The 26,583-nt window shown below is 45.1% G+C and overlaps 1 protein-coding gene across 4 annotated transcripts in view; it reads left to right on the forward strand.

Moving 5' to 3' along the window:
• Window positions 1–26,583, forward strand: part of LPAR1 (lysophosphatidic acid receptor 1) — a 94,267-nt gene that overhangs the window by 63,030 nt on the left and 4,654 nt on the right. The gene's annotated exons all lie outside the window — the stretch shown is intronic.

Consider the following 26,583-nt stretch of genomic DNA (forward strand, 5'->3'; position numbering starts at 1 on the left):
CTGTGCCGGGGGAAGTACAGGCTGGATGTTAGGAGGAAGTTGTTGGTAGAGAGAGTGATTGGCATTGGAATGGGCTGCCCAGGGAGGTGGTGGAGTCACCGTCCCTGGAGGTGTTCCAGAAAAGACTGGATGAGGCACTTAGTGTCATGGTTTAGTTGACTGGATAGGGCTGGGTGCTAGGTTGGACTGGATGATCTTGGAGATCTCTTCCAACCCGGTTGATTCTATGATTCTTTCAAGTGTATAGTTTCTCAGCCAAATATGGAGGTTTTTTTCATGCAATTTCAGAATAGCAAAAAGCTCACAGGATCAGCTACATTTCTAGTGTAGACTCTTTAAGTGCCTGCTCATGAGAAGAGAAGGTTAGAAGGGATCTTATCAATGTCTGTAGATATCTGAGAGGTGAGTGTCAAAATGAAGGTGATAGTTTCTGTTTGGTGGTGCTGAGACAGGACATGGAACAGTGGGTACAAGCTAGAACACAGGAGGTTCCACCTCAGCAAGAGGAGACACTTTATTATGGTGACCATAACAGAGCCCAGGAACAGGCTGCCCAGAGAATTTGTGGAGTCTCCTTTTCAGGAGACTTTCAAAACCTGGCTGGGTATGTTGCTTGTCAGCCTTTCCAAGGTGATCCTGCTTTGGCAGGGAGGCTTGGACCAGTTAATTTCTAGAGGTTACTTCCAACTCCTAACATTCTGTGATTCTGTGTTTGAAAGGCAACAGTTTCCCACTTGGTAACTGCACTAGCAATAAATGAGATATCAAAGTTACTTCAGTTTCAGGTGTGAATGATGAAAACAGGTTTGCATTGAGATGGATGTACCTTTCAGGTCCAGGGAAGATATTTTTTGCAAGTCTTCAACCTAACTTGCTTGAAGTCACCTGAAATATAGGTTGTGCTTCTAGAAGCCACACGGATTCCAGTGGGTTACTGAAAGGGTTTCCTGTTTTAATATGCAGAATGGATGTGATGGGGTGGTGTACAAGCTTTAAAGGCTAAAAAGAAAATAAATCTACAGGGTTGACAGTAAAAGGAAGGAAAGACATTTGGGCAAGATGAATACATCAATTGGTCAAATTTTAATTTGTGTTGTACTTTGTTTCAGAGCTTAAGCTGCCCATAAAGTTAATTTGAAGCAGCAAAGTTTTTCTTTCTTTCTTTCTTTCTTTCTTTCTTTCTTTCTTTCTTTCTTTCTTTCTTTCTTTCTTTCTTTCTTTCTTTCTTTCTTTCTTTCTTTCTTTCTTTCTTTCTTTCTTTCTTTCTTTCTTTCTTTCTTTCTTTCTTTCTTTCTTTCTTTCTTTCTTTCTTTCTTTCTTTCTTTCTTTCTTTCTTTCTTTCTTCTTCTTCCTTCCTTCCTTCCTTCCTTCCTTCCTTCCTTCCTTCCTTCCTTCCTTCCTTCCTTCCTTCCTTCCTTCCTTCCTTCCTTCCTTCCTTCCTTCCTTCCTTCCTTCCTCTGTCTTTCTGTCTTTCTTTCCCCACTCCCACATACCAGTTCATAACAAGTGGCATTTAAGAAACTCAAGAATGATTTCCCCAGAAAATGAAATGTGCTGACTGAAATTCTTGTGTTGAAGCCAACAATTCATATCAAAGAAAAGGAGGTTACATTTCCACCCTTAGGTGAGAGTGGAAGGAGTGCTGCAGTACCTTGGTCACTGAAGTACTTCATCACTGTGTATGCTGTGAAGTACAGAAGACATTGACATTTTAGATAATGCCTGGCATTGTTTCGTTTCTACAAGCACAGTTAATGCTTGTCTGCATGCTCCATGAGGATTTGTGAATTTATTTCAACAACGTGCCTTTTGGAAGTATCTTTTGCAATATACAGCAGTGGAATGTATTGCTCCTTAAAGAGATTACAGATTTTTTTTACTACTATTTCGATATGTGTGCTCCTTATGTCACAAAGTAAAGTGGAAAAATAAGCAGATTGGCTTTTTGCTTGTTCTGCTCTCCTTCTGGTTTGAGAATGCAGGGTGACTTGCAAGATTTACCTTAAGATGTGAAGAACTGGGCATTTCTTCCATTTTTTTTTATCCTCAGGCACACTACAGGGTTATTAACGAGCTCTCTGTTGAAAAAGCCTGTCACCCCAGTTGAGGGTTGGGTATCCCCCAGAGGTTTGTTAATGTGGCAGTTGGCTGTTCTTTCCTCCCTATGTTTCTGCAGGGGCTCCTGCCCACACTATGAAATGACTACCTGCAAAATCTCCCTCTTCTCCTCAGCCCCTCAATGTCACTTGGTGTGTTGTGCATTTAGCAACCAGTTTCCCAGAAAGCCCTTGTCCTGGGCAGAAGTAGCATTGGGAATTGTAGATGCAGGGTTGCTAGACCCCAAGGGATCACTACTTGCTGCTTATTTGTTCCCTCACGTTCAGCCTTGTGAATGGCCTTTGCCTTCCAGTTGCATTTTGGATTTATTCTCCTTCAGCAAAAGGAGAGTAATATCAGACTGCATTATAGCTTAATGTCCTTCCTATTATTGTCACACAAAAAGAGGTAAAGGCAATGCATATTGGTTATTATGCCATATGGCTTCTGTAGATCATAGTGATTAAAGTGGCCTTTCACTGAGGGTAACCAGCATCTTATCTTTGGCTCTTTAGCTAGTGTTCTGCATGAAATGAGTTGTGGTAGTTTCTCCAGTAGAAAAGCTTGGCTTGGTGGTTCAGTCTAGAGTGAGGAGAGATCAATTTAAATAAACAAAGCAAACTAATTAACTGGAAATAATTAACATATCGTTCTTCAGCTGAACACTTCAGTTTTCAGTCTGTTAATCCACTGAATACCCACATACTGCATTCATGAAGTACTGCTGAGTGATGGTGTTAAAGTGCAGAAGGTTTTCAGATACACAGCACTGGCTTTGCTTGCATGAAAGCCATGTGCACTTCAGAAAGCCAGCCCAGCCACCAGCATGATGTGGGAGAGCATGAGCGATGGGAGGATGTTGCAGGACCATTGCAGCCCTGTCCCACAGCATCACTGGACCCAGCTTATGTGCCTCTGAGCTGAAATGGGCTGCCAGGCTCAGAACCTCACTCAGCAGCAACAATTGAAAAACTAGATTGCATAGAGATACTGTCCAGCCAGGGCTTGATCCAGAAAGAAATTGTACCTGTGTGAGCACTTCCCTTCAGGAGGGATGTTCAGCCACAGACACAGTGGTTTTCTGAGATACACTGCATAGGACAGTGCCTCAAATTTCCAACATCTCCTTTTCAATTTAAAACAAGTGCAGAGATCTGGATACAGAGCTGAGTGAAGCAGAAGTCCTAAATTTGGTTAACACCAGGGTTTTACTGAAAACCTGTCCTGACCTTAGGAAATGGTGAAAAAACTCTGTCCATTCGTAAGCACTGTACCTTGTGCACTTCACTCCACAACAATACTTCTCTCCCAAAAGTTTTGAGAATGGTCTCCTGTGTTCACAGTTTGACTCTCAAGAGTTACCCTTGACTCACAGAGTAGAAGGGAGTCTTGCAAAATGTCAGTTATTAGATATCCCTAGGACAAATTGCACTGCTGACTGCGAATCTCCCCAAAACCCCCAAAATTACTGAAGAAAATATATTTGCAAGAAGTTTTATTAGAGAAGCTTTGACATCCTTTTTTTGTTTTTAGAGGACCCACCTGTATGCATTCCAGTGTAATCTGGTATAGGTAGTCCTGCTCAGGTAGAGAGGCTAGACTAGATGATCTTTCGTGGTCCCTTCCATCCCCTAACATTCTGTGATTCTGTGAAGTTTAAGTTCACTGCTTATTATTGCTGCTGTTCTTTTTAAAGAGGGAAGATAACTAAGCATCTCTTTGAATGTATGTGAAAAAGCATAAACCACAAAAGGTTGTGGACAGAGTGGCTGGAGAGTGGCCAGGCAGAGAGGGACCTGGGAGTAATGTGTGACAATCAGATGAACGTGAGCCAGCAGTGTGCCCAGGTGGCCTGTAGCATCCTGGGCTGTATCAGGAATAGTGTGGCCAGCAGGACTAGGGAAGTCATTCTGCCCCTATACTCAGCACTGGTTAGGTTACACCTTGAGTTCAGTTCTGGGTCTCTCAATTTAAGAAAGATGTTGAGGTGCTTGAACATGTCCAGAGTAGGGCAACAAGGCTGCTGAGGGGGCTGGAGCCCAGCCCTGCAAGGAATGGCTGAGGGAGATGGGGCTGTTCAGCCTGGAGAAGAGAAGGCTCAGGGGAGATATTACTGCTCTCTACAACTACCTGAAAGGAGGTTGTAGCCAGGTGAGGGGTGGTCTCTTCTCCCAGGAAACCAGTGACAGAACAAGAGGACACAGTCTCAAACTGTGCCAGGGCAGGTTTAGGCTGGACATGAGGAAGAAGTTCTTCACAGAAAGAGTGATTTGCCTTTGGAATGGACTGTCCAGGGAGGTGGCAGAGTCACCGTCCCTGGAGGTGTTTAAAAGGAGACTGGATCAGGTACTTAGTGCCATGGTTTAGTTAATTAGAAGGTGTTGGATGATAGATAGTACTTGATGAGCTCAAAAGTCTTTTCCAACCTTGTTAATTCTGTGATTCTGTTAACAATACGAAGTCAGCAGAAGTGGAAGGCTTCTGGCAGTTTTAAAGAGCTAGGACTTTTTATTGTTATGAAAGTAGTCTTGGTACAGTGCTTAGAAAAGGCACTGGCATCCTGATATAATTGCCTGTCAAACTGCATGTATATGAGTTTGCAAGCAGCATTTTGCAATGGTCTGGTATGGTGGAGTTCCATCTGTGCTGAAAATTGTGGTAAGAAGAGATGTATATAATCACATGCTGAAACCATCTCCTCCATTTCTGTGACATGGACTGACCACTTAAAAAAAACCAACCAAACAAAAAAAAAAAAAAAAAAAGCCAACAGTCTACATGCTTGGAAGCTTGGCAGTGTATTTTCTTTGTTTAAACACATCCATTTTTCATGCCCTAGGAAAATTAAATGTGAAGTACTTGGGAAAGGCTGGCACACTCCCAGCATTTTGAAGAGCTGTGAGGGAAGAATTGCTAGGGTAGTGATAGGTTCAGAAACTTCCTGAACCAACATGACAGATACCAGTAACAGAAAACATCTGGAAATATTCAGTTATTTGCTATCTCACTTCATGTTTGAACTGTTCCTTAATTTAAGTGGAGAGAACTTGTAATAGATTATTTTCATCCTTTGAGATTAAAGGGTGTGCATGCATATTGCAGTTTGTGCCCTTGGTGTGAGTTTTTTTCCAAGGCATCTGTCACTGCTGTGACCAAAGCTGTCCTTGTGGCAGAGTCAGCTCTGGATCCAGGTCTCACTTAGAGTTTATGAGCCCTAGAGTTAATAAAATATACCTTTGGTCTGCACATGTTGCATTGTGTCCTTTCCATGAGTTTCTGCAAATGCTTGAAACAAAACCCCAGTACCGGTGTAAGTGTTGAGTCTGTCCTGGGAAGAGCAGCCCCTCAAATTCTGATTATAGCCATTGCTTCATTGCTTCTGAACCCAAACGGATGACTAGGGTAGAAAGTTTGGGTTGGGACTTGGATCTCCCTCTGATGAGTGAGGTTTTTGGCTCCTTGGTATTGCCATGATGTCAAGGAATGTTATGCAGAGTGGCCATGACTCTCCCTTGGGGAACTACTGTAAACTGCTTGGCCCTTTTCTCTGAGGAAGCCACAAGTGAAAGCTGCTTTAACTCCTTCTCTTAGTCCCTCCAGGGCATCTTACAGCAACAGTTGTCAGAGAGTGCTGTCATTTTCCCTGCCAAGGAAGCATTGTAGTCTTTTGTCTTTCATCAGTCCTCAAAACAAAAACGACGACCCAAACCAGTTAGATGTCTTAGCAATCAGGCAACACAAATTCACTGCTGCCGTGATGCTACATAATTTCTAGACCTGTGATAACAATGTGCTTTTGAAAAACCATGCAGTGCTAAATAAGCCGGGGAGAGACAGCAGGGTTGGTCCTTAATTCACACTCCTTTCCTTCTCTTAGCTCGTTGCAGATTGTGTTAAGTATGAGTGTTCCCAGAAAACTTACCTAAGAGTTGTGGCAAGGAAGGGTTTTGTCAGCAAGTTCATACTGCTGGTTATTCTGGACAGGAAGGAGACAGCTCATACTCTTGTGATGCCAGCTTGATGGGACAGCTTTCCGTAGTGTCATTAGAAAACACAACTAGGGAGAAAGACAAAGAGGTGGTAGGTCACAGACAGCCCTGTTGTGCTTTAAACAACTTTTTTGGAATTGCCACTTTAAATCTGTTTTACCCATTTCTCTGCAGAACATTTCTGGGCAGAAGGTTACATTTCACACTGCATCTGCAGATGTTTACCTGTGTCTGCTGCAGCGCCGTGCAGTGCGCTTAACAGACATTCCTGGGTTTTCCTCTGCCCTTCTCTGCGCTCATTCTACTCTATGTAGTATCTCACTGCTTATCTCAAAGCCTCCAGACAGTGTGTGCTGTATTGTGTGGACAAACTCATTTCCTTGCTTTTTGATGTGTTTGCCTCTGCCTGCACCTTATGCCATCTTCTCAGAGTGACTGAATTTTCCACTCAAAGTGCTTCTGGGCAGCAGTGTTTGACAGCCATGTCTGAACCCTGAGAGATCTCTGCATTCACTGCTCTCTTACCAACCACAACCTCCTACCCAGAGTGACCCTGATGAATATAGGTATTATTCTGTGATGCCAAGTAAGGGGGAGGAGGTGAGAAATGTCCAGGCTGTGGACTGGTTGCAGGCAACTTCTTGATTTCTTTATAGAAGTAATGTACATCCAGCTGCAGTAATATACAGAATATAGGTGCCAGTGGATGGTCACTGTGAGAGGCAAAAGTAGCAGGCTTTAACTTACAGGAATATCTCTGGCTGGTTCAGAGGAAAAGTAGGAGCCAGCACTGTGTGAGACAGGGTGACCCCATTTATGCTAGGGCAAAACTCTCCTGGTTTTGAGACAGTAGAGGCAGGGTCCAGCAGTGCTTCTGCCCCTCTGTGTTCTCACTCACAGTATCACAGTATCATCAGCGTTGGAAGAGACCTCACAGATCATCAAGTCCAACCCTTTACCACAGAGCTCAAGACTAGACCATGGCACCAAGTGCCACGTCCAACCTTGCCTTGAACTGCCCCAGGGACGGCGACTCCACCACCTCCCCAGGCAGCCCATTCCAGTGTCCAATCACTCTCTCAGTGAAGAACTTTCTCCTCACCTCCAGCCTAAATCTCCCCTGGCGCAGCCTGAGGCTGTGTCCTCTCGTTCTGGTGCTGGCCACCTGAGAGAAGAGAGCAACCTCCTCCTGGCCACAAATACTCTTCAGGTAGTTGTAGACAGCAATAAGGTCACCCCTGAGCCTCCTCTTCTCCAGGCTAAACAATCCCAGCTCCCTCAGCCTCTCCTCGTAGGGCTGTGCTCAAGGCCTCTCACCAGCCTCGTCACCCTTCTCTGGACACGCTCAAGCATCTCAACGTCCCTTCTAAACTGGGGGGCCCAGAACTGAACACAGTACTCAAGGTGTGGTCTAACCAGTGCAGAGTACAGGGGCAGAATGACCTCCCTGCTCCTGCTGACCACACCATTCCTGATGCAGGCTAGGATGCCACTGGCCCTCTTGGCCACCTGGGCACACTGCTGGCTCATGTTCAGGCGGGTATCAATCAGCACCCCCAGATCCCTCTCTATCTGGCTGCTCTCCAGCCACTCCGACCCCAGCCTGTATCTCTGCATGGGGTTGTTGTAGCCAAAGTGCAGCACCCTGCACTTGGAGCTATTGAACCCCATCCCATTGGACTCTGCCCATCTGTCCAGAACTCATTCTGTTCCTTAGGCATGCGGAGCTGAGGTTTTGCAAAACCCCAGTGGTTTGAGCACTAATGCAAGATTTCTCCAGCCTGTGAATCAGGTAGGAGGACAACAAACTGCCTGATAGTAAAGAAGGAGGGTGGATGAATTTCAAATAGAACAACATTGGAGCTTGCCAACTAAACTGGCTCGGATGGGAACCCAGTGTTACATGCTTTGAAGAACGCACAGTCAACTTCAGACACAAGATCAGCCAAATGATGATTCAGTTAGCAGGAAATGAAGACTCTGTCCTGCCCAGATGACATTACCTGCTCTGCACCTGTACCCACGTTCTGCCTCAGAAAGTATGCCAATGCTGCATCCTTTAAAAAGCATTAGAGTTGGTGCTCAGGGATATGGTTTAGAGTAAAAGTTGCAGAGTAGGGTTATTGGTTCAACTTGGTGATCCTGAGGGTCTTTACCAGCCAGAATGTTCCTGTGATTCCGTGTCTTGTGTGTGCCCCCCTCTGATAAGTGCTCTTTAAGGCAGGAGCATACTCAATGATAAATATAAGCAGTGAATGTTTTGAGAAGAATTTGCGCTGGAAATACTGTAGAATCATTAAAGTTGCAAGAAGTCTGTCTGGAAAATCTACTTGATAGCTACCCTGTTCCCAGCCACATATTCTTGTGTGCATAGACAAGGCGTTAATGAGCACAGTTACAACATCAAAGTTCAGATAGCAGGACAGCAGAGAGAGAACTGGTATTGGCAAAAATGCTTGTGGCATCACCAGGTGACTAAAGAAGGCTTGTTTTGGAGGAGGAGCAAGTGGATTCATCCCTTGTTGCTCAGCTCTCCAAGAAGAGATAGCAAAACCTGTGCTCTTCACCTCACCTCATAATTTGCAGATCTGAATCCTGTTATGCAGGTGGGTTTGGATCTTTATTGTTTGAGACAACCATGATCAATCCCTAGACTACAAAGCTTGCCTATTAAAGACAAACAGCTGTAGGCATGGGCTTTTCCTGCAGCACTGACGTGGCCTCTCTGCCTTGCTGTATTCATACCTAGCTTTGCTAGCCAGGCTTTGTTATGGCCACTGATCTGAACTCTGCAGAAAAACGGTGAGAAGCCAGAATGTTATCAACAAGACTTTTAAATGAAGTCCAGCAAAGTCCGGTCTGAGTTTGCATCAGGGCTCCTCCTTTAAGCACCTCCTCTACATGCCGCTTCTGTGTTGGAACTTGCCTCAATGTTGCTTCAATATTCCTTTCATTGTTAAAGCATTTGAAAAGAAATGAACGTTAGCTCTGATTGGCTTCCTTCAGCTTCTTGCCGAGTGAATAACGATTTTGCTCTTTCCTGAAGAAGAAAACAAGAGCTGTGTGTTTCATTTAAACCAGCAGAGCTACTCCTTGGAAGCAATTACTTCACTGACTGGAAGGATTTTTCAAGCAATTTGCTTAAAACGTAATAATTGCTTTTTTTTGTCTTTGCTTTAACCTAAAATTTCCTTATCAGAGAGCCTTTTGCCTCAAAGCTCTCAGTTTATCTCATGCAGCCGCCCATTTGCTTAGGTGCAAGCCCAGAAATCTCTGCTGAACAAACATCCATAGAAACCTTTTGAATTTATACATCAGCGTGTCTGTTCCAAAATAATCCAACTTAAACTACTGTGAGAATCGCTGCGTTAAGACGTCGGAGTGGTCCTGCATACAGTGTTTTGGGTGTGTGCTGAAGGCGAAGTACTCATTGTGGGTTCTTTAGTTAGGCGGCATTGCAATGGAAGACGCTTCCAGTGTCTTCAGGTCCCACCTCCTGGACACACTGGTACCACTGAACAATGCAGCACAGCCTATCTTCTTGGTGCTGCAGGGCTTTTTTATGATGGACCAACCCAGAAGCTGGCAGGAGGAACTGGGAGAGGTGTTTTTATTAATCATCATGGATTTTGTGTTAGTCGTCGGTCCATTTGCTGCCTCCTCAGCCCCCTAGGTGAGCTGCAGACCCATGCAGCTGCTGAAGGCAATTAGCTGGAAGTTGCCGTTGTGTTTTGGTAACAGTTTTGATTCCGCGGTTCTTTTATTGGGGAGCAACAGCTGGTGTTATGCTACTTAGATTTTCTGTTTTGCAACACAGATCTGTGATGTCAGCCCTGTGTTGTGTAAAACAGAAGGCTGAAATTCAGTAGGTGGTTTTGACATAGCAAGACCTTCTCTGGAGAACTGATAACCTTGCAGAAACTTCTTGTGTTTTTCCACAGAAAGAGAACAGAGGAGCCTTTTTATTTTTTCCTTCCCCTCTTTTAGAGGCTTTCTTTCAATGTAGATACACCATTTGCAGCTGGTTTTAAAACTGCTTCTGGAATTCGGCAGAATTGCAGTTTCTTTGACAGCTGACTCCCTGCTTATGTGCAGTGCTTTGAGCAGACAGCTCAGCCCTGCATATACGACTTGCACTTATGGAGTGATCAGAGCAGTGTGCCATGCAGATGTTGCCAGTGGGCAAAGTGTGAAATATCAACTAGGGGGGGTTAAGTGTATCTAAGGGCCATTCAGAGCATGCAGAACAAATTAGGCTTCTTGTTTTGGAAGCTACTGCTTTGTCATTCTCTGCAGGCAGCCTGAGGCTTTCCAAGTGTGAAGCAAATGCTTTCACAGGTAGGTATCTTCTGCCTCTAGCAGTTATTGGTGTGGTCTGCACTATGTGCAGCTGATCTTCCACATCTAACTGAACTGTTATTAGTGTTTATTTTAAGATGTAAAGTGCAGCCCTGCCATACATAATGCTGATGTGAATTATTACCAGATCAGCTTGGGCTGCCTCTCTGAGGATTTTTTAAGATGCCTTTTGAAAAACTGTACGTGGTTTAGTTTTCAGGTGCCAAAGATCTTATACTGAATGTCATTTAAATCCTTTATCCCCTCAGGGCTGAAGTCCCTGGCAATCAGGGAATGCTAGAAAGGAAGAATTTTCAGGTTCCTGTCCTGCAGAAGCAGAAGCAGTGCACTCCCCAACAGGCCGGTGAGGAGGGCTTGCATGAGCACAGCCATGAACTCCGCCCATGCAGCAGCTTGCCTTCTCTGTGCCTCTCTGAGAGTCGAGTTTGCTTTGCCCTTTGAAGAGAGGTGACGGTAGAAAATAATTACTTTCATCCTTGGCAGTCTCATTAGACCAAGAAGAGTTCAGTGGGAACAGAGACAGTTCTTTCATGCCCAGCAGCAGAAGACACGGGACAAAGCTGAGCTGCAGTCAAGGCACTCTACAGCGAAAGCAGCAATGCTAATTTGCCTTCCTTCCTTGATTAGGAGATAGGGGCTGAGTTTAAATGACCTTTGTCTGGTACGTCTCATGAACACCCTTGAAAGAGACGAAGGTATCTGGGAACCAGCCCAGTTTCAGCATTGAAAGTATTTCAGTATCCTGCTGTAATACAGTCGTTCTTTCATGAATAGGTGGGAGTAACTGAACTGAAAGAGAAGACTTAGTACTTTTCCTTTTTTTTTTTTTCTTCATTATTATTATTATTATTGTTCCTTTTTATCACAGCCAAAATCTGCAGTCTTTTTGGGGATGATGGAGCAAAGTGTGTGCCAGAGGTCAGTGGAGTCAGATCCTCAGAAACATGCAGATTGAGCAACCTTCAAAACTGCATGATAGTGCTCTTTTTTTTTTTTTGTGGCTTCAGAGGCTATTTATATACAAACCTTTAAGCCACAGTGACACGGGATGTGGTGCTAACACAGCAGCTAAAAGGCAAGCACTATTTGTGGACACTTTTAGGTGCTATACTTTGCTTAACCGGAGCTAAATTTAGAACAGAGGAGCAGACTGCTAAAGGCAGAGCACTGTTCCTGAAAACCGACTGAAAACACCAGGATCAGTTCAGTCCTGAAGGATGCGGTGGGCTTCCACATGCAAATGAGCACAGTGACACCAGACACCAGCATGGCCTTAGGCCATGGACTAGAACAGGCTGCCCAGGGAAGTGATGGAGTCCTCTTCCCTGCAGGTTTTAAAGCCTTGTAGATGCAGTGCTGAGCGAGATGGCTTAGCACCTGTCAGTGCTGTGTAAATGGTTGGACCTGATGATCTGCCCAGGGAGGTGGTGGAGGCACCGTCCCTGGGGGTCTTCAAGAAAAGACTGGATGAGGCACTTAGTGCCATAGTCTAGTTGATTGGTTAGGGCTGGGTGATAGGTTGGACTGGATGATCTTGGAGGTCTCTTCCAACCTGGTTGATTCTATGATTCTATGATCTTAAAGGTCTTTTCCAACCAAAATGATTCTATGATTCAATGATTTTAGCTTTTCTATTAGTTGATTCCTGACCTGTGATAAAAATAGTCATTTGCAATCCTGCAGGTACTGTTGATTCCAGTGCACATACGTTTGTTTTTAAAAGCAACACAGTAGTAGCTGTTGCTGTTAGATGTATAAATGGGTCATTTCCTAGGTGGTCTCTGTTGAGAGAGGCTGCAGATTGATCTGATGATAGTGGGAAGTTTTGTCCTTGTGCCTAAATCAGTGCTTCACTGCTTAAGTGCAGTTTTATTCTAGGACAGAAGTGGTACAGATTTCTAAGTGTGGATGTCCAGTGTCATCGTAGAAAGACCACAATGTCCACAAGAGACAGGTAAGCAGGATACAGGCATTAGGGAGGCTTGTGCCTTGCTGGAGTAGCAGCTGGTAGAAGCCCTTAGGTACCTATAGTGGCACCAGATACCTCTCCTTAGGACCTGAATGGCTGATGGCTGGTTTATTGGATGCATGTCAACATCTGTTGTAATTACCTGATCAAGCTTTCAGGTAACAGCCTTGCTACTGGTAAAGGTGATGGAAGATGAGGTAGGTTTTGTCCTGGCCCGTGGCTGGTTATGTTCCAGGTATACATGCCAACACGGTTCAGGTGTTAACTTTAAATGTACTTAAGCAATTTCAGGGAGAGACAAGTTTGGAACATGGTCTTCATAAGGCAGTTCTTCTGAATGATGAGAGGAAAATGCTTAAGGTTACACCAGGAGAGATTTAAGTTGGATATGAGAAACAGTTTCCTCCTCAAAAGGTTGCTAGGGCCTGGAACAGTCTGCCCAGGGCAGTGGTGAGTCCCTGTTGCTGGATGGGTTTAAAAGACTCGTAGATGTGGTGCTGAGGGACTTGGTCTAGTGGTGACTTGTCAGTGATGGGTTAATGGTTGGACTTGATGACCTTAAAGGTCTTTTCCAACTGAAATGATAATGTGATTCTGGGATACTATCAGTCTAGATGATCATTGTGTTGCAAAATGTTTGTGCATCAGTGTCTGCTTTCTTCTTGTTTTGAATTAGCTATGGAGTTCTGTCAAGATCAGGAGAAGACTGTATGTGCCCCATTACAGGGTCAGATGTGTTACTGGCTGTGCTGTGCTGTGTACCTGTGTGCTGCAAGCTGGGCATTTTCACTCCTGTTTCTATACTGAGCAAGCCAAGGGGTCTGATTCAGGTGCTGGAACATGTCCAGAGAAGGACAACAAGGCTGGTGAAGGGACTGGAACACAAACCCTTTGAGGAGAGGCTGAGGGAACTGGGGGTGTTTAGCCTGGAGAAGAGGAGGCTCAGGGTTGACCTCATTGCTGTCTACAACTACCTGAAGGGAGGTTGTAGCCAGGTGAGGGTTGATCTCTTCTCGCAGACAACCAGCAATAGAACAAGGGGACACAATCCCAGGTTGTGCCAGACGAAGTACAGGCTGGATGTTAGGAGGAAGTACTTCCCAGAGAGAGTGATTTGCCATTGGAATGGGCTGCCCAGGGAGGTGGTGGAGTCACCATCCCTGGAGGTGTTCCAGAAAAGACTGGATGAGACACTTAGTGCCATGGTCTAGTTGATTGGATAGGGCTGGGTGCTAGGTTGGACTGGATGATCTTGGAGGTCTCTTCCAACCTCGTTGATTCCATGATTTTATGATTCTATGGTTAGAGTGTGCTGTGCTGAGCAGTGGCCAGCTTGGAAGATAACTGGATGGAGAGGTTGACTCCTCTGTTTCTTTTGTTGGTTTCTACCAATGGCATTAGAAACCTGCAAATGAAACTATGATGCCTTCTTCCCTCTCCAAATTTATGTGACTGTAGTAGTTTTTTGTGCAGGAGTGTGACAGATTGAGATTATTCTGCTTTTCTTCTAAGGAAAAAAGGGCAGTAAAATAATAACATTCTCACTGAGTTGGAGATGAAAATACAGAAAGGTTGTATTTAAAAGTGTGCAGGAACAGATACAACACCTAATACAGATACAGGATACATGAGAATTCCCCCAAAACCTTCCCTCTCAATCAAACCAAAAACCACCACCAAAAACCCCAGAGCTCATTTTCTCCTATCCCCTTTTGTCTCCCATTTAGGCCCCAGCCAGATTCACTGCAGCTGGTGGCCTTGAAAGCTGTGGGCTACAGGGCATATACTGCATGGTTACCAGATGAGGATCCCTCTGGAGAGTTGGAGAGGCAGGGAGAAGAGAGAGCAAATTGGCCTTGCTGCTTACTTCTGAAGTGTTTGCAGGGTTATGGGATTGAATAATGTAATTATGATACCCAGGGGTGACCAGCTCATACCCTGGGATGGATCCTGACTCCTTAGTTTTCTAAGGGACTCTGGAATAACTTGGAACCCCTGAAACCATGACAGTGACTAACCAAATGAAGGGAATCCACAGTGTCATGATTTCAGATACTTTGGTTTCTTCCTTGAAAAATTAGTGCTTGACTAGAGGTCAGAGAGAGAATCATCCAGAGCACAGGTGACTAGAAGGCATTTTTTTTTAGTTAAATGGAGATTTAATTAGGAATATTTAAAAACTGGAAGCATAAAAGAAATCTAAGCTCAAGCAAACAGGTTCTACTGAGGTGTTTTCTTCACCTGGGGGTGTCTCTTTGCCACTGGTGTTGCTGGTGTTACCAGGGGCTACTTTGACTGTATGGCAATTGTTACTTCTACACAGGTGAGAGAGACATGTCCTCCACCAGTTCTTCTGGAGGGATGACTGGTCATCCCAATCCATGGCCTTGTTCATGTTTCTCTGAGACACTTAGGGAACCAAGCAACAGCTCTTCTGGGTCTGAGAGGTCAGCAGCAGCTTCCATCCTCTCCCACCTGTGTTTCTCCCACCAGTTCCTGGTGGAAAGCAGGAAGCAGTCTTGCTTGGGCTGGCTGTTCCTCTGCCCTTCTGTGCTGGCAATGGCACAGGAGACACTGAAGGCTTAGAAGTGTTCCTCCAGCTTCTGGGCTGGCTGAATCTGAGAGTGGCTCTCACTTTCAGCCTTTGTGGTTACGTCAGGCAACCTGGCAACTGCCAGCCCAGGACCTTGATGTAACACCACCACTCTGGTTGCTGACATTCCAGGGAGCAAAGGTTCCAGGGATGTGCAGCAAGCAGCCAGTGGGCTTCCATATGCCAGTGACCACAGTGACACCAGCCACCAGCATGACCTTGGGCTCATGCCCTAGAACATGCTGCCTGGAAAAGTGATGGACGAGTCCCCTTCCCTGCAGGGGTTTAAAAGCCTTGTAGATGTGAGTGCTGAGGGACATGGTTTAGTGGTGACCTAGCAGTGCTATATTAATGTTTGGACCTGATAATCTTAAAGGTCCTTTCCTACCAAAATGATTCTATAATTCTACGATTTTAACTTTTGTGTTAGTTCCCATGGTTTTCCACAGGTCTATATTTTGAAGAGAATAGGCTTGCTGAAGATGCACCTTCCTCCTTTCCTCCCCCCCGACCTGTATTATGCATGATTTAGCAATGTGATTTCGTGAAGCTATGCTTTGAAATAAAGGTATGTTTTTTTCAGCTATGTCTTCTGTGTTTGCCTGAAGACTTTAAATCAGTATAGATTTTGTCCTGTTAAGTACAAATGAAAGCACAGAGGAGGTGCCTCTGGAATCCATATATTTACCACCAGCAATGAAACATTTCCAGGCTTGTTCATTGTATTTCCCACTTCAAGTATGGGAAATACTGTCTTTACCACAGTAAAATTGTATGCTGTAGGATGGCAAACACCCTTCTGACACAGGGGAAAAAAAAGCACCTACAGTATCACAGTATCACACAGTATCACAGTATCATCAGGGTTGGAAGAGACCTCACAGATCATCAAGTCCAACCCTTTACCACAGAGCTCAAGGCTAGACCATGGCACCAAGTGCCACGTCCAATCCTGCCTTGAACAGCCCCAGGGACAGCATCTCCACCACCTCCCCGGGCAGCCCATTCCAGTGTCCAATGACTCTCTCAGTGAAGAACTTTCTCCTCACCTCCAGCCTAAATCTCCCCTGGCACAGCCTGAGGCTGTGTCCTCTTATTCTGGTGCTGGCCACCTGAGAGAAGAGAGCAACCTCCCCCTGGCCACAACCACCCCTCAGGTAGTTGTAAACAGCAATAAGGTCACCCCTGAGCCTCCTCTTCTCCAGGCTAAACAATCCCAGCTCCCTCAGCCTCTCCTCGTAGGGCTGTGCTCAAGGCCTCTCACCAGCCTCGTTGCCCTTCTCTGGACACGCTCAAGCATCTCAGTGTCCCTCCTAAACTGGGGGGCCCAGAACTGAACACAGTACTCAAGGTGAGGTCTAACCAGTGCAGAGTACAGGGGCAGAATGACCTCCCTGCTCCTGCTGACCACACCATTCCTGATGCAGGCCAGGATGCCAATGGCTCTCTTGGCCACCTGGGCACACTGCTGGCTCATGTTCAGGCAGGTATCAATCAGCACTCCCAGATCCCTCTCTATCTGGCTGCTCTCCAGCCACTCCGACCCCAGCCTGTATCTCTGCATGGGGTTGTTGTGGCCAAAGTGCAGCACCCTGCACTTGGAGCTATTGAACGCTCTCAGCTATTGGTGCTGAGAGATATGGTTTAGCCACAGACTTGGTAGAGTTAGGTAATGATTGGACCCTTAAAGATCTTTTCCAACCCAAAGGACTCTATGATTCTAAGTTTAAATGATTAAATAAAATTAGTTGCTAAAAAAAATGGAATTTACTCTTCTTATAAGATGTCAGTATATACTTACCACTAGGAAAGTTTGGGTCCTGCTTGAGTGGTGATGTGTAAAAGTGACTTGCTACAGTGCTATCTGTAGTAGTCTATCAAGGGCTGCTCCTGATTTAAGGCAATATTTTCATTTAAGATTTAAGTAGAGACTAGAAGGTCTTGGGGGGAGGGGGGAGGGGGGGGTGCAGGCTATTGTAACATACCCAAGAGAGGAACTTATTTTCCAGGAAGATTTATTCTGCAGTGGTACTTTTTAACCAAGAAGTCTTAACCCCCGTTGTTGACTTTGAAGCTCAAGCGCTTTGTTTTCCCAGGGGAGTGTAGCTTCCATGGTGGATTCTGCTTCTTAAAACTGGTTTGTGTAACTGGTTTTAATTCAGTCCCCTCGAGGGGTGTCTACCACAGCTTAACCAGCTAGCTATTATCACATTAATTGCAGTATGTTTGTATAGAAATGTAAGCACACACGTTTGTGTTGCAGTTGAGATAGAACTGACGGATACAGCCACTTGAAGTATCTCTACCTTTTTGTTACACTTTTTCCTATTCACAGCCTGGTACTAGCATGGGAGAAACGAATTTTATTCCTATTAAGGAAGCAGAGAGAGGCTAGTATCTCCTAATATTATTAGTTTCATCTTATGTAAGAATCAAAGCAGTTCTTTACATATTAAATTGCACCAACCCAGCCTTCATTTGGAAACTCGTGTTGCAACTGGAGCTTGTCCAAACATAATAACTGTAACACTTAATGTCCTTAACAACAAAAGAAAATACAATTAAACAATCTTTTGTAGCAAAGTTGTTTGGAATCTGCTAAACAGAATGTGTTGTCTGAGTGTTGCATTGCGACTGTCCCCGGGAAAGTACCAGAGTTCTGGGGGGGCTGGGTGGGGGTGGCCTATGGATTTCCAAAGGTCAAGTGGGCCAAGCAGGAGGGTTTCAACGTGGCCATGAATGATTCTTCTGTGATCAAAAACTGCAGGTACTTGAGAAGTGGTCAAACACCCAAGTCCCAGGCATGCTAAATATACCTTGCAGAGGCAGGCAGAACAAGGACTGATTTGTGAGCCCTGCCTGCAGATTACCAGCAGTCCTGCTCCTCCTCAGATGACCTCTCGTTGCAAGCCTTCATGTTTCTGTAAGCATGTTCTCTTTGCCACTAGACCTGGTCACCTCCAGAGTGTTCTGTGTCTGGGACCTGAAAGCCTCACACAGACCCCTACAACAAGGATCCTCTTGCCATTTAGGGACGAGTTTGTCACCCGCCCAGTGACCCAAGTCATGACCATGAGCAATCAGTACCCATAAAGAGGATCTTGGCTGAGCTGGAGCTAGGGAATGCAAGTAGATTGCCAGATATGGACTGAAAGGCAGTTTCTTGCTTCTAACTTCCCCTAGACATCTGTTGCCTGCTTTTCTTTGTCCTGTCTCTGTCCTTTGTCACAGTGACCCTCTGAAACCAGTACCCTGAGCCTCAGGAGTGCTTTTGTGATCTTTTTTTGAGCCAAGCTCCCATCACTTATTTGGGACTATGGGAGCCTTTGTGTCCATAATAGAGCGTAAAGGCTCACATAGGCTGCCTGGGAGTTGAAAAAGGCACCAAAATTTCCCCTGCGTGTCAGGTTTTTGGCAACAGCACAACTCCATGGGGACTACTGTTTGTCTTTACACAGAGATAAATACTGAGATTGCTTTGGCAACAGCCAGGCTTTTATTCAGAGATTAGGTTCACATATCTTTATGAATTTAGAAATCAGTTGGAATCCTGACCATTGGTGTTTAATGACTTCCTGTTTTTGTCTAAAATGCTTTTTGTAGATAAAAGGCTTACTCTCCTCTTTAGCAGGGGATGGCAGTAGGAACATTGTGTCTCTCCTGGAGTCACTAAGTCAGTGGTGAATTCCGTTTTTCCTTAACGACCTTCTGACTTGTGGGATTGTAATGGACAGAGATAAGCTGCCATGGGCTCGAGATTTTTTTGTTTGGTTGGTTTTGGAAAGCAGTTTGCACGTGCTGTCTTTGCCAGGTGTTCTTTAAAACCATGACAAGTGCACACTTGAAACAAGGAGGTATTTGAACACCTTTCTTTGGTTTGCAGGTGCCAGTTGAAAAATAGTCCCATCTCCTCCATTACCCATAGTGCTTGATTTCTCCTTCAGAGATGCCAGCCAAGGAATACTTGAGGGCAGCTGGATCAGGTGGCAGAGACCAGCAGACACTTTTGTCAGGACTGCAAACAGAAATCATAGAATGACTAAGAAAATGCTAACCTAGGCTAGAGTTGAATGAGCACCCATGAAATAGATGGGTTAGTTGTGATAGCTTACTCCTACCCACATCTCATTCTTTCTTCAGTTTGTTTTGTTTTATTATCAATCCTTGCCCAGCTTTTTTATCTGTTGCTGTTTCAAACTTCAAGAGTTTCAGATTCTACAGAGATATGCAAGGATTTGGCGACCCACATGGTATCTGAAACATCTGTAGCTGGTGCCAGGCTCTGTAGAAAGGCCACACAGGGTCCAGATAGCAATTCACACAGCAGACAAGACCTCTCAAAGGAAAGCCATGAGGCCAAGTGTCAGCATACCCTGCCTCCATCACTTGGCAGCAAGCTCAAAGTGCTGCAGAAAGCAAGTTCATGAGGACTCAAACATGTCCTTTATAATATCCTGCTGAGGAAAAATTGCTGCTCTTCACTACCTCTGGTCTGGGCTTGCACATTGATGCAGGAAGAGAAGACCAATGGTGTCAGTCATTCCAGGTATCACTGAAGGGGTATGATGGTTGTAGATGAACCATAGGCATTTTCTGTCTGTGCTCAAGGATGGCGATTGTGTGGCTAGTGGTGCCAATGGGGTTAGTGGCTAATGGGTGTTGTCTGCACCCTGTGAATGTCACAGTGGGTCAGCTGTTTCTTCAGTTGGCTCTACCTGCAGCAGATACAGATGCACAAATGTGTCTGGTTTAAAAGGAGGACTTTGACCTAAATGTGTAGGTCACAATGTGTAAGAGTGAATATTTGAATAAGTCATCAAGAGCAATGTGGGGATGTAAGCATTGGAAGAGAACAGGTAGAGCAAAGGCCAGCCTTTAGCAAAGGAATCTATATGCCAGCAGGATTGTCAGTTGTGGTCAAGAATTTATGTCCATTTAGGAAGAGTTTCAAATTATCTTTTATAATTTTTTTTTCCTGAAAGGAAAGAAGGTGATGAGGATTAAAGTGATGAATGGGCACAGGTGAAATACTAAATATTAAGGCCCAGAGTGAGTTGGTGATAATGTATACTAGAACCTCAGTCTTTGGGGGCATGGCTTGCTGCTTCTGCTAGAGCACATGCAGAGCCCCAAGGAAGCTCTCTTGTTCAATCATTAGCATGTTTTAAACTGGATAAGTGGTTCAAGAGGAAAGCAGTCAGGCACCTCCGCAAGGGGGTGGTTTGTTGACAGAGGTAGATATGCTTTAAACACTAAGTAAATTCTCTACACAGGAGTTCAAAGGTGAAAGCCTATACTTCAGGCAGACACATACTGTGTTCCTGCTGGGAATGAGAAGTAAGTTTTGGAGCAAGACACACATTCTTTGTTACTACACTATCCAGCCATTACTTCATATAAAGTATGCTCAAAGTCCCAGAACAAGATACTTTAATTAAAATGAAGGAATTTTGATATCACCTTTCCAACAAGGCCATTCCTAACTGTCGTGCTGCATGCTGCTCTGCCCAGCCTGGGATGAGTTTCAAGGTTTGTCTTTCACTGCCATTCTCCCCAAGCCTCTTGGAGACTGTGGATGAGGAGATGAGCCTCTCGTATCTGAAGTTCTGCAAAATTTGCCAAATTTAGCATAAAATCATTTTGCATGTATTAATCTGGTCCATATATGGTAGTAACCTTTCCTCCTCCCCCCTTCCACATAAATATTCCATGGATGGACACAAACCTTACCCGAGTGTTGACCACAAAACCCAGCAGCAGCAAGTGTTTTTGTCCACCAAGAACTATAAGCTTTATTGTGGTAATGTTGTGAGTTGGAGAACATGATGTCAGAATAGAATTAAAAGAATTACTCCTGCACTCTGGGGGTTTACTGTGTGATAAATGATCTTTGTGGATCTTCTGCATGTATAATAGCTCAGCATTCAGTTTTAGATTTCGTTCTCCAACATTTGTATCTGGGGAAAAGAGTATGTAGTTATAAATAAACACTATTTCATGCAGGACTTATCTCTGTTCATGTTATGCACAGGATAATCCACAGTGTGATAAGGAGGGTTATTGATACAACTTACAGATGGCTAGGGCATAAAGAAGGGCAGCTGTGTTGCAGTTAATGAGTTTGCTTCTCAACCAGCATAGCAAGTGGCTTTCCCTGCTGAGGGTGGAATTGTACTGGGATGTGGAAAATCACAGGCATTTTTGTAGGCCTTTTTTGGCCATGGTTTTGTTAAACAAATCATCTCTCCACATCATTGTTTTCAGCCTGAAGGAAGTGCCACAAGACCCTCCTCCCTGCTGGTCACTGGCAGTGATGATAGGTGTGCTTTCAGCTCTTGATGCTGTCTCAGTGGAAGAGGTGGTGTAGCCACACGTCAAAAATGCCACTCTGAGAACAGGAGATTTAGAGAGGACTTGCGCAGGCAGAATATCAGTATCCCTGCAGTTCAGCTGAAAGAGGTCTCTTCTGTCTTAGGTATAGTAGTGCCTTATCCTGTTTCTGTAATCTTACCAAAACTGTAATGTCAAGCAAGATCTTTTTTCCCCATTCTCTCTATTTGCTGCCTAAAAGAGCACATTTCCATATTTCTCCCCTCCATATGGGCTTCAGATGGACAAAGCTCGTCCAGTCCAATCCCTCTGCCAGAGCAGGATCACCTATACCAGATCACACAAGAATGCATCCAGGTGGGTCTTGAGTATCTCTGGAGAGAGAAACTCCACAATGCCCCTGGGCAGCCTGTTCCAGAGTTCTGTCATCCTCACAGTGCAAAAGTTCTTCCCCATGTTTCCATGGAACTTCTTATACCTCAGCTTCCACCCATTGCCCCTTGTCCTGTCATTGGACATCACCAAGCAGAGCCTGGCTCACTCCCCTTGGCACTCACCCTTTATATATTTATCAACATTAATGAAGTCACCTCTCAGTCTCCTCCTCTCCAAGCTAAAGAGCTAAAGAGCTCACTCAGTCTTTCCTTGTAAGGAAGATGTTCCACTCCCGGAATCATTTGTGTGGCTCTGTCCTGGACTCTTTCAAGCAGTTCCCTGAGGTTCTTCTTGAGCTGACGAGCCCAGACCTGGACACAATATTCCTGATGCAGACTCACCAGGGCAGAATGGAGAGGGAGGAGAACCTCTCTCAACCAGCTAACCACAGCCCTTCTAATACATCCCAGAATATTATATTTGCAGGATGTATATGAGACTGTGACAGAAATTAGTGAAGTCAGGGGCAACACTCAGGACGGGTGGGAGAGGGCACATGCAAGGGACACAGTATGGTTAAGGGGGTTTAAAGGGATGTTTCAGAATAGATGGACAAGAGCTGCCTCCCACTGGAGCCTCCAAGGGACGGAATTGTGTGACTTGGCAGGAGCGGAAACACTTCTTTTATTTCACTGTTGAATTAGAGGAAAACAAATGTTCACAGAACCAATGCAGACTTGTACTGTCCAAGGGAAAAGGCAAGAAAACCTCAAACCAAAACAAAACCCATTGCTCATGAAATGCTTTGCTTGCAAGCCTGAGAAGTTTCATGAGTAGCCATCCAGTCTGGTCTCCTAGTAATGAGTGACTGATTTTTCTCATGTGCCTTGTTTCTTTTCCACTGGTTTTTGTTCTCTTGTTTTTTTCTAGTAACTCTTTTTTTGTCTGTGATTTATCATGGTTGTTTCATAAACCTACTGCCCACAACAGATTTTACTTTCTTGCAATCAAATCTTGCCAGGAGACTACATCATGCTTATCCTGGATTTTTCCAAACATCCACCTACCATGGAAATACAGTCCACACTCTTGCCCCAGATGAGGGTTCAAGACAGAAGTGATGTGGTCATTGGAAAAGCCTCCAGAGGACTTCTGCCACAGTGCAGCAAGACACTCCTCATGAGGAGCTGGAAATTCAGCCCTGGGTGGCAGATAGCACACAGCAATAGAAAATGAGATAAATGTCATGACTGCTTTGATTTCCTGCTGTGATAAATGCTTCTCAGCCTATGGGGACCTTTCCCTTCTTTTGTTCTTGAGGCCTTTTAGAAGATGCTATGCCATTTCTCTGGCTGCCTCAAGCATTCCTGCCTCATGGCTAGCTGTTTGCTTCTCTGCCTGATGGGCATTTCTTCCTCACACACTCCTTGCCTTCCAGACCCGCAGGGCAGAATGTGCACCTTAGAAGTGTTCCTCCTGCTGCAAATGAACAGTTCAGTAAGCTTTGTACAGTGCCAATGCTTCTAAGGACTGCCAGGATTGGAGGTGTCACCTCAGGCACCAGTGGTCTTCAGCCACCCAAGTACTTTCCAACTGCAATTTTAGTTGTGTGTCTTGGTCTCTCCTAGTACCATGGCATGACAATGACATATCCACAAAGACAAGAAGATTTGATTTCACTGAATGCTTTGTATGTTACTGTTAATGGGAGTTTGGCCAGATCTGTAAAATGGACCTGGAAATTACTCATGCTGTGCTTTGGACTGCTGTCAGTTCTGTTCCTGAGCAGAAAAAGCCAACAAAATTTTCCTCTATACTTAGGGCTTCTTAGAATGTGGCAGCAGGGAGCTGTTGGATCTCACTGTTTCATTATATGTGATATTTTTAGTTCTTCATTCTTGATGAAATCAATACACAACATATTTCTGGAAAGAGAAGAATTTAACCTTACTCCTACCTTAGTATCATTTCACTTTAATAAGCATTTCAGGTCCTTTTTTTTTTCCCCTTTATCCTTCCAGGGAAAGAATTCAATATTTTAACAGATTATGTTTACTAAATCTGAACAGGAGCCCAACATCTGTACGTTACTTGCATTATACCTAACTTGCCCTTACTGTGAGTGATGCTTTCCAGTATTTTCCAGAGGACAGACAGTGAAATAACAAAGGAGAAAACCCAAGGCATTGTTTGTGTCACCATTTGCAAGCACTTAGCTTAATAAGCTGCGGGAGCCGTTAGCACGGTGGGAAGTTTTGCTAGGAAAATCCCGGGGGCTAAAATAAAACAAAACCTACTAGACTGAATGAGGCTAGCTTCAATGGCCTTTACCCCCTGGTGACAGATGAGCAGTCTGTGGAGAAGCTTGAAGCCAGCCCTGCTTGCACAAAGGTATGGTCCCGGAGGCTTCATGCTCTTCTGCTACCACTGCTGCCATGTGGAGGACACAGGCTGGAAAGTCAGCCTGGTCTGCAGCTGGGAGGCAGGGCAGTGAAAAGCTCACACTGCCCAGGAGGGTCTGGAGATGGGCAGCAAGGGTTTCTCCTCTTGATGCTCTGGCTGCCAACATTGTTATTGACCCAGCTCCAAGCCTGGCATGAGCATCAGAGCAGTAACTTGCAGAGTAATGACTTCCATTCTGTTCTAGAGCTGGTGTCATGGTTTGAGGGGTTCCAAGGGTTCCCCTAAAAAACTACAGAGACCCATCCTGGTCATCCTGGCCTGCATCAAGAATGGTGTGGTCAGCAGGAGCAGGGAGGTCATTCTGCCCCTGTACTCTGCACTGGTTAGACCACACCTTGAGTACTGTATTCAGTTCTGGGCCCCCCAGTTTAGGAGGGACATTGAGATGCTTGAGCGTGTCCAGAGAAGGGCGACGAGGCTGGTGAGAGGCCTTGAGCACAGCCCTACGAGGAGAGGCTGAGGGAGCTGGGATTGTTTAGCCTGGAGAAGAGGAGGCTCAGGGGAGACCTTATTGCTGTCTACAACTACCTGAGGGGTGGTTGTGGCCAGGAGGAGGTTGGTCTCTTCTCTCAGGTGGCCAGCACCAGAACGAGAGGACACAGCCTCAGGCTGTGCCAGGGGAAATTTAGGCTGGAGGTGAGGAGAAAGTTCTTCACTGAGAGAGTCATTGGACACTGGAATGGGCTGCCCGGGGAGGTGGTGGAGTTGCCGTCCCTGGGGCAGTTCAAGGCAAGGTTGGACGTGGCACTTGGTGCCATGGTCTAGCCTTGAGCTCTGTGGTAAAGGGTTGGACTTGATGATCTGTGAGGTCTCTTCCAACCCTGATGATACTGTGATACCATGATCCTCAGGTGTCCTCATTTTGTTATTCAATCCCATAATCCTGCCAACACTTTATAAGTGGGCAGCAAAGTCAGTGCATTCTCTCTTCTCCCTTCCTTTTCAGCTCTCCAGAGGGATTCTTATCTGGGTAATTATGTAGGAGTACTCTGTGGCCTGCAGCCTCCAAGGTCCCAGCTGCAGCAGATTTCAGACTGTTTGGCCTGAATGGGAGGCAGCTGAAAGGGGGCAGAAAATGAGCACTGGGGTTTTGGTGGTTTAGCTTGGTTGACGGGGAAGGTTTTGGGGGCAATTCTCATGTATCCTGTGTCTGTATTAGGTGTTAAGGATTCATGTGTGCCATATCTTTTCCTGCACATCTTTAAATACAACTTTTCTGTACTCCAATTCACCAAGAGCCTTATTGTTTTACTCCCTTCTTTTAAAAAGGCTGAAATAATCTCAACCAAAGACTATGACAGCTGGGTGTGAAGGTGACGCTGTGTTTTTACCTTTATTTCAGCATTAACATGCTCCGTGTAGAGTGTTTAGTTGCTTGCTGAACCACAGTCCACTTTTTCTTGAGTGCAGCCATGTCAGGCCTCAGCATACAGGCTAGTGGGCTATCTGAGTTTCGGTCAAGCCTGGAAAGGCTCAGAAACTCCATCTGAGACCAGTGTTCAGTGAAGTGGGCTGCATACAGAATGTTGTCAAAGACTGTGGGACATTCTCAGGGCCAAAATCCTAATTGCCTCACTGTACTGCTTCTTTTAACATACTCAAAAAATATATCAACAGTATATTCTGTTTGGCTTATTTAGTTTCTTAATAAAAGATCTGGGGAAAAAAATCAACAAGAACAACAAAAAAAAAGATGTTGGCAAATTGGAAGCTTTCAATTACAACTTTGAACAGCACTAGGAGAGCTTTCCTGACAGCTCCATTGTTCCCACATTGGACTTCTCTGCTAAGGCCTGATGAGGATGCTGTCATTGTCTTTTGTCCCTGAGTGTAGAACCCACGACTTGCAGCATTTCCATCTCAGATCTTTTCCTGAGGCAGAAAATGCATGCTCAAACTGGAACACTACTGCCTCACTGGCTCACTAGATCAGTGTATGTTGAACACAGCATCAAGTTTCAGTGGTGAGTGGTTGAGTTTGAAACGCTGGGCTAGTTTCTGCAGAAACCAGCTCATCAGAGCTGCTCCACAGACTCTGTATCAGTGCAAACTACCTTGCAAGTAAAGAGATGCAGTTTTCTGCTCTTCTGGAAACTGATAAAGGGACAGAAGAATGTAGTCCTTTGCATGGGTTTCAAGTACTCTTTTCTGAGACTGCTGGGATATAAAACAACTGCAAACAAAAGCTGTGAAGTGGGTTCATATGTTTGGTGCCACTTTAGCGTGGGAGAGTTTCATCCTTGTGCTGTAAAATTGCTGCCAATGCCAAACAAAGTCATTTGGCCAAAGACATTGATGCTTTGTACTGCCAGCTGGCAGTTTGGCTTCCAGCTTCTCCCCCTTTGTGGGCTTTGTTGGTCTCCAAAGTGATAGGCATTGGGTGGCACTGTGGCATCACCAGTTGCAAG

Source organism: Pogoniulus pusillus, chromosome Z, assembly GCF_015220805.1.
Source record: "Pogoniulus pusillus isolate bPogPus1 chromosome Z, bPogPus1.pri, whole genome shotgun sequence".
Taxonomy (NCBI): domain Eukaryota; kingdom Metazoa; phylum Chordata; class Aves; order Piciformes; family Lybiidae; genus Pogoniulus; species Pogoniulus pusillus.